The sequence below is a fragment of the Tursiops truncatus genome, unplaced genomic scaffold (assembly GCF_011762595.2).
Source record: "Tursiops truncatus isolate mTurTru1 unplaced genomic scaffold, mTurTru1.mat.Y mat_scaffold_657_arrow_ctg1, whole genome shotgun sequence".
Taxonomy (NCBI): Eukaryota; Metazoa; Chordata; class Mammalia; order Artiodactyla; family Delphinidae; genus Tursiops; species Tursiops truncatus.
In genome coordinates, this window is record NW_022983367.1 from 17,434 (window position 1) to 27,357 (window position 9,924).

At 42.9% G+C, this 9,924-nt stretch overlaps 1 pseudogene; it reads left to right on the forward strand.

The window, feature by feature from the left end:
• The first annotated feature begins 2,203 nt into the window (after window positions 1-2,203).
• Window positions 2,204-5,719, forward strand: LOC117310929 (UDP-N-acetylglucosamine--peptide N-acetylglucosaminyltransferase 110 kDa subunit pseudogene; annotated as a pseudogene).
• Window positions 5,720-9,924: the final 4,205 nt, after the last annotated feature.

The following is a 9,924-nucleotide window of genomic DNA, read 5'->3' on the forward strand; positions in this document are numbered from 1 at the left end:
CACAAAATCTAGAAAAATGACATTTAAAAATTAACTACTGCCAGATGTGTCTCTATAAAACTTTTCCCCCACTGTTTTAGCTATATATTCTTTAACTGCCTCCTCATACGACAGTTTATGTATTTTCGAAATAAAATTTTAAGAAATAAACTTCGTAGTTTTTAGACATAGATTTCTTGTAGCATGGTTGATTAGAATTTGCTTCTAGTTATTAATAGTTTAGAAAAGTTTATTTCAGCTTCACAATTTATTATTGATAATGTCACATTCATTTTCATTGTTAACTTTGAGAAAACCTCTATGGATTACTTCCTCATAAGTATTTACTATTATAAATGCATTACTGATTTCAGTACTGCTATAGGTTTGTGCATTACAGGGATTCTGATAAAATACTCATTCATACCATTCCATTACACACATTGTTGATGGAGTATATTCATTCATTCATTCATTCATTCATTTATTTATTTTTGGCTGTGTTGGGTCTTCGTTGCTGTGCGCAGGCTTTCTCTACTTGCAGGGACTGGGGGCTACTCTTCGTTGCGGTGCACAGGCTTCTCATTGCGGTGGCTTCTCTTGTTGCAGAGCACGGGTGCTAGGCACGGAGGCTTCAGTAGTTGTGGCTCGCAGGCTCAATAGTCGTGGCTCATGGGCTCTAGAGCGCAGGTTCCGTAGTTGTGGCACACCGGCTTAGTTGCTCCGTGACATGTGGGATCTTCCCGGACCAGGACTCGAACCCTTGTCCCCTGCATTGGCAGGCGGCTTCTTAACCACTGCGCCATCAGGGAAGCCCCTGGAGTATATTCTTGACAGAAGAAAATTTCCATTTTGACTAAGCATTGATGAGAACTGAATCTTTGACTTATCTTTCACATGCCTGATGATTGAAATAATTTTCCACAGATTAGCTTCTGGTTTTGTACTTTTCAGTTGTTTTTTTCTTCTTCAAACGCACATGCTTTGAGAGCTGTGAAGTGCAAGACATGGCTATATTGTAAGGTGGGTTTTGTCCTTATGCTTCTGTGTCTTGTGCTAGGTTAAGTCAGTAGAGTAGTCAGTATGAGTACTGGAAGTTATTCCTGTAATGCGATAGTATATAGTCAATTACATATGGCGGTGTCTGAAAATCACATAATAGCCTCACTTAAAACATCTCCTTAGGGCTTCCCTGGTGGCGCAGTGGTTGAGAGTCCACCTGCTGACGCAGGGGACACAGGTTCGTGTCCCGGTCCGGGAAGATCCCACATGCCGCGGAGCGGCTAGGCCCGTGAGCCATGGCCGCTGAGCCTGTGCGTCCAGAGCCTGTGCTCCACAACGGGAGAGGCCACAACAGTGAGAGGCCCGCGTACCACAGAAAAAAGAAAATCTCCTTAGCCAGATTTCAAAAAAGCCTGTGGCCATTCCAATATGATCCAACATAGCGGAATATGATAGAAGGAAAATTGGCAAAGAAAGAGACGCTGGTCTTACCTGATGGAAGTTAAAATATCCCACCTTTGACAATTTTGCAAAAACTTATAATTCCATGAACTAATTTCTAGGGTTCTTCATAGGACCTAAAAAGGAACCCATAGAGTTGTGGAAGAACAATAGAAGCTGCTGTGATGAGAAGCCCAGGCACCGCAACAAAGAGTAGCCCCCGCTCGCCACAACTAGAGAAAGTCTGCACGCAGCATTGAAGACCCAACGCAGCCAAAATAAAAATAAATAAATAAAGATAAATAAATTTAATTTTAAAAAAGTAATACTCAGGTTTGAGGCATGAGAAGTATGATGAGGAGAAATTAGCTAATCTTTTCAGAACTTTTAAAATATCAAACTCAGTCTCTAAGATTTTAGCATTATATACAACATTGGTTACTTATTAGTGGTTTGGGAAGGCCAATTTAAAATTTTCTGATCTTACTGTATTGAAATTCACGGCCCTAATGTTTTCCACATTGACTATATGAATGATGAAGTAAAGTCAATCATGTATTTCCTTTCCAACTGGACAGAAAACAAAACTTTAAAAAGTGTTTGGACTACTGACTTTTGATTTCTTCTAAGGCAAGTGTATAGGTAATTTTTATTCCCTGATTAGGAGAAAAATGGTGGAAGAGGGCAGGGTTAAGAATTAAGATGTCAAGAGCGTGAGAGGTAGATGGCCAACCAGAGTTCCTAAGGTTCGGTGCCTGTAACTGTCGCCGCCGCTTAAGCCTGCCAAAGCAGTGGTACGGCTGCTGCCCTCGTATTTGCTACCTCTAGAAACATTCTTGCCAGTAGTGGCGGCAGCGGGACTCAATTACCCCCTTTTCTCACTCTCTCCAGAAGCTCCAGATGGCGTCTTCTGTGGGCAACGTGGCCGACAGCACAGAACCAACGAAACGTATGCTTTCCTTCCAAGGGTTAGCTGAGTTGGTACATCGAGAGTATCAGGCAGGAGATTTTGAGGCAGCTGAGAGACACTGCATGCAGCTGTGGAGACAAGAGCCAGACAATACTGGAGTACTTTTATTACTTTCATCTCTACACTTCCAGTGTCGAAGGCTGGACAGATCTGCCCACTTTAGTACTCTGGCAATTAAACAGAACCCTCTTCTGGCAGAAGCCTATTCGAATTTGGGGAATGTGTACAAGGAAAGAGGGCAGTTGCAGGAAGCAATTGAGCATTACCGGCATGCATTGCATCTCAAACCAGATTTCATCGATGGTTATATTAACCTGGCAGCCGCTTTGGTAGCAGCAGGCGACATGGAAGGGGCAGTACAAGCTTACGTCTCTGCTCTTCAGTGCAATCCTGATTTGTACTGTGTTCGCAGTGACCTGGGGAACCTGCTCAAAGCCCTGGGTCGCTTGGAAGGAGCCAAGGCATGTTATTTGAAAGCAATGGAGACGCAACCGAACTTTGCAGTAGCTTGGAGTAATCTTGGCTGTGTTTTCAATGCACAAGGGGAGATTTGGCTTGCAATTCATCACTTTGAAAAGGCTGTCACGCTTGACCCCAATTTTCTGGATGCTTATATCAATTTAGGAAATGTCTTGAAAGAGGCACGGATTTTTGACAGAGCTGTGGCAGCTTACCTTTGTGCCCTAAGCTTGAGCCCAAATCATGCAGTGGTACATGCCAACCTGGCTTGTGTATACTATGAGCAAGGCCTGATAGATCTGGCAATAGACACCTACAGGCGAGCTATTGAGTTGCAACCACATTTCCCTGATGCTTACTGCAACCTAGCCAACGCTCTGGAAGAGAAGGGCAGTGTTGCCGAAGCAGAAGATTGTTATAATACAGCTCTGCGGCTGTGTCCCACCCATGCAGACTCTCTGAATAACCTAGCCAATATCAAAGGAGACCAGGGGAACATTGAAGAGGCAGTTCGCTTGTATTGTAAAGCATTAGAAGTCTTCCCAGAGTTTGCTGTTGCCCATTCAAATTTAGCAAGTGTATTGCAGCAGCAGGGAAAACTGCAGGAAGCTCTGATGCATTATAAGGAGGCTGTTCGAATCAGTCCTACCTTTGCTGATGCCTACTGTAACATGGGAAACACTCTAAAGGAGATGCAGGATGTTCAGGGAGCCTTGCAGTGTTATACTCGTGCCATTCAGATTAACCCTGCACTTGCGGATGCCCACAGCAATCTGGCTTCCATTCACAAGTATTCAGGGAATATTCCAGAAGCAATTGCTTCTTATCGCACTGCTCTGAAGCTTGAACCTGATTTTCCTGACGCTTATTGTGATTTGGCTCATTGCCTGCAGATTGCCTGTGATTGGACAGACTATGATGAGCGAATGAAGAAGTTGGTCAGCATTGTGGCTGACCAGCTGGAGAAGAATAGGTTGCCTTCTGTGCAGCCTCATCATAGTATGCTCTATCCTCTTTCTCATGGCTTCAGGAAGGCTATTGCTGAGAGCCACGGGAACCTCTGCTTGGATGAGATCGGTGTCCTTCATAAACCACCGTACGAACATCCAAAAGACTTGAAGCTCAGTGATGGTCGACTGCGTGTAGGATACGTGAGTTCTGACTTTGGGAATCATCCTACTTCTCATCTTATGCAGTCTATTCCAGGCATGCACAATCCTGATAAATTTGAGGTATTCTGTTATGCCCTGAGCCCAGATGATGGCACAAACTTCCGAGCGAAGGTGATGGCAGAAGCCCATCATTTCATTGATCTTTCTCAGATTCCATGCAATGGGAAAGCAGCTGATCGCATCCATCAAGATGGTATACATATCCTTGTAAATATGAATGGTTATACCAGGGGTGCTCGAAATGAACTCTTTGCTCTCAGGCCAGCTCCTATTCAGGCAATGTGGCTGGGCTACCCTGGGACCAGTGGCGTGTTTTTCATGGATTATATCATCACTGATCAGGAAACTTCACCTGCTGAAGTTGCTGAGCAGTATTCTGAGAAACTGGCTTATATGCCCCATACTTTCTTTATTGGCGATCATGCTAATATGTTCCCTCACCTGAAGAAGAAGGCAGTCATCGATTTTCAGTCCAATGGGCACATTTATGACAATCGGATTGTGCTGAACGGCATCGACCTCAAAGCATTTCTTGATAGTCTCCCAGATGTGCAGATTGTCAAGATGAAATGTCCTGATGGAGGAGACAACGCAGACAGCAGTAATACGGCTCTTAATATGCCTGTCATTCCTATGAATACTATTGCAGAGGCAGTTATTGAAATGATCAACAGAGGACAAATTCAGATAACAATTAATGGATTCAGTCTTAGCAATGGACTGGCAACTACCCAGATCAACATTAAGGCTGCCACTGGAGAGGAGGTTCCCCGTACCATTATTGTAACCACACGTTCTCAGTACGGGTTACCGGAAGATGCCATTGTGTACTGTAACTTCAATCAGTTATATAAAATTGACCCATCTACTTTGCAGATGTGGGCAAATATTCTGAAGCGTGTTCCCAATAGTGTACTGTGGCTGTTGCGTTTTCCAGCAGTAGGAGAACCTAATATTCAACAGTATGCACAAAATATGGGCCTTCCCCAGAAGCGTATCATTTTTTCACCTGTTGCTCCTAAAGAGGAACATGTTCGGAGAGGCCAGCTGGCTGATGTCTGCTTGGACACTCCACTCTGTAATGGACACACCACAGGGATGGATGTCCTTTGGTCAGGGACACCCGTGGTGACTATGCCAGGAGAGACTCTTGCTTCCCGAGTTGCAGCTTCCCAGCTCACTTGTTTAGGCTGTCTTGAGCTTATTGCTCAAAATAGACAAGAATATGAAGACATAGCTGTGAAACTGGGAACTGATCTAGAATACCTGAAGAAAATTCGTGGCAAAGTCTGGAAGCAGAGAACATCTAGCCCTCTGTTCAACACCAAGCAATACACAATGGACCTAGAGCGGCTCTATCTACAGATGTGGGAGCATTACGCAGCTGGCAACAAACCTGATCACATGATTAAGCCTGTTGAAGTCACTGAGTGGGCCTAAATAATGACTGTGTGCACAGGAGAATTACCCTGTACCTGAGCCTCAACCTTCTGGGGGAAAGGGAACTACTTTTTCCTTATCTGTACAATACCATGCTGCAGATGGGTGACAGACAATGATAAGAAATAGCACAGCCAGACTTGCTTCCTGCATGATCATGATCATGATAGGGAGAGACACAAGAGATGGGAAACTGCTGTTCCACAAGGAGTCTCCATAGAATTTTGCAGCAGCCAGGTGTCTGGAAGGTCTGGAAGGTAAGTGTGGAAGGTCTGATCTCCCTTGGTCTTCCATGGGATGGATGGTTAGTGTGGAAGGGAGATAGAGATTGCCCAGCCGTTTTGTGATTATCATGGATTGATTGAGTCTTCTGAATTAATATTTTTCTTTATATTTTGGGTATTGGAGCTTTTAAAAATGTTTGGTTTCAGGTATTTTTATTCATGTGAAGTGTGTATGATTCTCTTGAGATAAGCTTTTAAGCTAAAATATTCCTTGTTTTAGTTTCTGAACTCTACAGATAAATGGGGACTTTGCTGGTGTAGTCTTTTTATAGGTTTTGTAAACCACTTGAGCTTATATCAGTCATTTTAGTGTCTGACATAATGTTCGGAACTATCAGTGCTTTGTTGGTTTATAGATGATGGCTTAAATTCTTTTCCTGGTCCGTTTCCTTCTTCCCTTCCCCCCACTTTAAAAATTCTCCTGTAACTTGGCTAACAAAAAAACAAGTCTGATTCAAAACCTCCCAGAGTGTTTCTCTTAACCGCATCATCTGGTGCCAAATGAAGATTCTTAGGAGTGATTATTAATTCTGAAGGGCACAGTTGTGGTACTGTCACTGATGATAATAATAATGGATTTTTGGCCTAGAGTGTTGACCTATTTCACCAGTGTTTTACCGTTGACTGCCCCTCTATGCTGCTTCCAAAAGTGATAGTGTGTGTTAAGATTTTTACTTTCATTTCTAATGTTTGTTTGTTTGTTTTAGTGAGTCCTGTTCTTCCTTTTTCTTTCAGCAGAACTGAAATCCCAGGTAAGTATAAGTATTCAAATATTTGATCAGTAAGTCACAGTTATCTCCAGTACATTAAATAACTTTCATCAAAAAACATGTTATAGGTAAAAAGCTCTGAAGGACCAGCTATGTATATGATAATTATGTTTCAGACCTTCTAGGGTATTATATATAATAACTTGTCTTCTGGACGTGGTCTTGAAGTCTTTATGGATTCAGTCTCAGTAGTAGCGAACTGCACTGCTACTTGGTTTGGAGTACAAATTAGACTTTAGCCCTCCTGGAGGTTGAGTTTTTGGTATTGAAAACCATAGGAATGAAATTATTGTATTTCAACAAAGGATCGAGGGCTTGAGGCTTAAACAAGGCAACATACGTGTGGGAAGCAGTCAGCCTTGAGGGCAGGTAAGGACATGCCAGGCATGCGGCCGCTGCTCGAAGGGACTGTCCCTACTTGTTCCCCTCCTTGTTCCATTCCATGGGAGATAAATCACCAGGGCCCAGAGATCAGAAAGAATGTAAAATGAGACAAGCAAGCTGTCTCCCCCCTGCACATGCAGGTTATTTTTGATGCTTCTGGGTTTATGGGTTTCCTCCCAGGGAAGTTTATCTTGAGCCGAGACAGTCTGTAGATAATGTAAACCACCATCTGGCAACCTTCCGATTTCTAGTCTAGATAATCTGCAACTGTAGCATAATACAATTTGCCTTGCAACCATCAGTTGTCTTGATCCTTCTGACCCCACCCGTCGGTGCTACTTCAGTTCCTTACCCCTTCCCTTCTGACCCTGGGCGGTGAGATCCTCTTTCTCCGGCTGGTCCGCGGCAAGTGGCACTCGAACAGGGACCTGAAGCGTGAAGGCAATTAAAAGAAAAAGAAAGTGCAGGTAAGAGAACGCTTATGCAAAATATGTGTGGCCACCAGTAAAAGTGAAACGAATAGCGGCATAAGGCAATAGTCAGAAGTAAAATAAGATGGGGCAAAAGGGCTCAAAGATGTATGAATTATTTGCTCAGGTTTTACTTTTGATGCTTAAAGCTCGGGGTAATAAAGTTTCTGAACTTTATTGTTGACTGAATTTTTACAGCATATCCATGGTGTATCTCCCTGGTTTCCTGATGGTGGCTCTGGTGACATAGAAATCTGGCAGAAAGTTGGAGAAGATTTAAAAAATTATTACGAGTCTCGAGGGCCTACTCATACTCCTGTTGTTACATATAGTTTGTGGAATCTGATAAAAATATGTTTAGATTCTTCTCATGATAGTGTTGATTTGAATGTAAAGTCAGAAAAACATAAGCCTCTGACAGAAGGAGAGACTGTATTAACTACTGTGTCGCCACTTCCTAAACCGAAAGAGCTAATTAATTTCAATAGGTTAGATGAAGAGGAACATTTTGACTTAACAGATGAGGCTTGTAAACATAAAAGAGAGAACCATCCTGAGGATGGTTTTCTAATGGCTGTGATAGATAAGTCAGTGAAAAAGCTGCAGGTTAATAAGGACTGTCTTCCTCAAAAATCTACATCTGTAAAAATGCTGAGTCCCTTGCAGCGCGCTGTACAAGGAGCCATAAAACGAGGAGAAGATCCTATTTTCTGTTGTCCCGTCATAGAAAGACCTGGTCCTAATAATCCTCAACAAGCTACTAGGGAGCATCAGGCTCTCCCTTTGAAAGTTTTGAAAGATTGAAAATCTGCCTGTGCTCAATATGGGCCCACTGCTCCTTTTACTGCTGCTATGGTTGACAGGAGAAGCTCTTCCCCCCGCTGATTGGAAGTCTATTGCACGAGCTTGTTTAAATGGTGGAGATTATTTAATATGGAAGTTTGATTTTTATGAACGGGCTGCTGAACAAGCAGAAAAGAATGCTGCCCATAATATTCCAGTTGATTATCATATGCTGATTGGGGAAGGACAATATCTTTCTTTACAAGATCAATTAACTTATCCCTTTGTTGCTTATCCTCAAATAAATCATTTGGCATTACAAGCCTGGAGGAAATGTCCTTCTACACACAAAACTGAAGATCTTTCAAAACTTAGACAGGGACCTGATGAACCATACGCTGATTTTGTAGATAGGTTGTCACAGGCGGTGGGGAGACTCATTGTGGACGGACTCACTGGTACAATTGTAGTTAAGCAACTTGCTTTTGAAAATGCTAATAATGAGTGTCAGGCTGCGATTCGACCTTGGAGAAAACGGGGAACATTGGAGGATTATATTCGCCTTTGTGCAGACATTGGGCCTACTTATATACAGGGTGCTGCTGTGGCTGCAGCATTAACTAACGTGGGGTTTAAAAACAATCAAAAGAAAACAAAGACTTGTTTTAAATGCGGAAAGGGCAGGTCCTTTTGCTAGAGAATGTAGATCTTTTAATTCTAACCCTAGTCCTTCCTTCCCTACTCAGAAACCTCCAGATGGTCAGAAAATCCCTGGTTTATGCCCTACATGCAATAGGGGAAAACACTGGGCACAAGATTGTTGCTCAGTGGCCCACAAGGATGGGCCACCACTGTCGGGGAACTCCTCCCGGGGCCTTCCCCGGCCCCAACAAATAATAAGGGCAATGTCTGTGTATCCTCCTCAAATTATCAATCAGACATTAACCAAAAACAAAAACATACAATATCCTCGCTCTCCAGGATGTTCCAACTTTGTCCCCAAGTTGGAACATCACTCCTTTGAGTCGTCCTGGCAAGTGCTCTCCTCTTCTTCTTCTTTTTCTGAATCAACACTGTCAAATTTTCAGGAGACGTGCAGAGCTTCTTCATCTTCTGAACTAGGTGAGCTGTGGCGAGCCATCTATTTGCTTGACTAAGCGCTCAGGAAGCCAGCAAGGTCCAGGCACTGATCTGGGAAGGATACACACGTGACCACGTCCCCAAATCAACACAGGATCAGGACCACGCCAAGTGCTGGTTAACGGATCTTTCCAGAGGACCTCCGGAGATTGAGAGGCCAATCTTGGCTCAGCCACCAACCTTCCCCCTGCAGAGCAGCCAAATTTGTCAACAGTGAGAACATTTAAAATAAACAGAGCATGATTTATAAGGTTATGTGGCGTTGTTCTATACAATTCCCCCCTTTTTATTTTTTCAATAGTTAGCTTTAAAGATCTATTTGCACGTTCTATAATACGTTGTCCTTGAGGGTTATATGGAATGCCTGTAATATGGGTAATTTTGTAATGAATTACAAAATGTTGCAAAAGCAGCGGGCCCATTATCTGTTTTAATAATTTTGGGAAGGTTCATGAAAGCAAAACAGTGTAATAAATGAGTGATAACGTGTTTAGTAGCTTCTCCGGTCTGTGCTGTAGCACAGAGGAAACCAGAATAAGTATCGATAGTGACATGAACAAACTGTAATTTCCCAAAAGACGGAATACGAGTAACATCCATTTGCCATAAATGTCTAGGTAATAATCCACG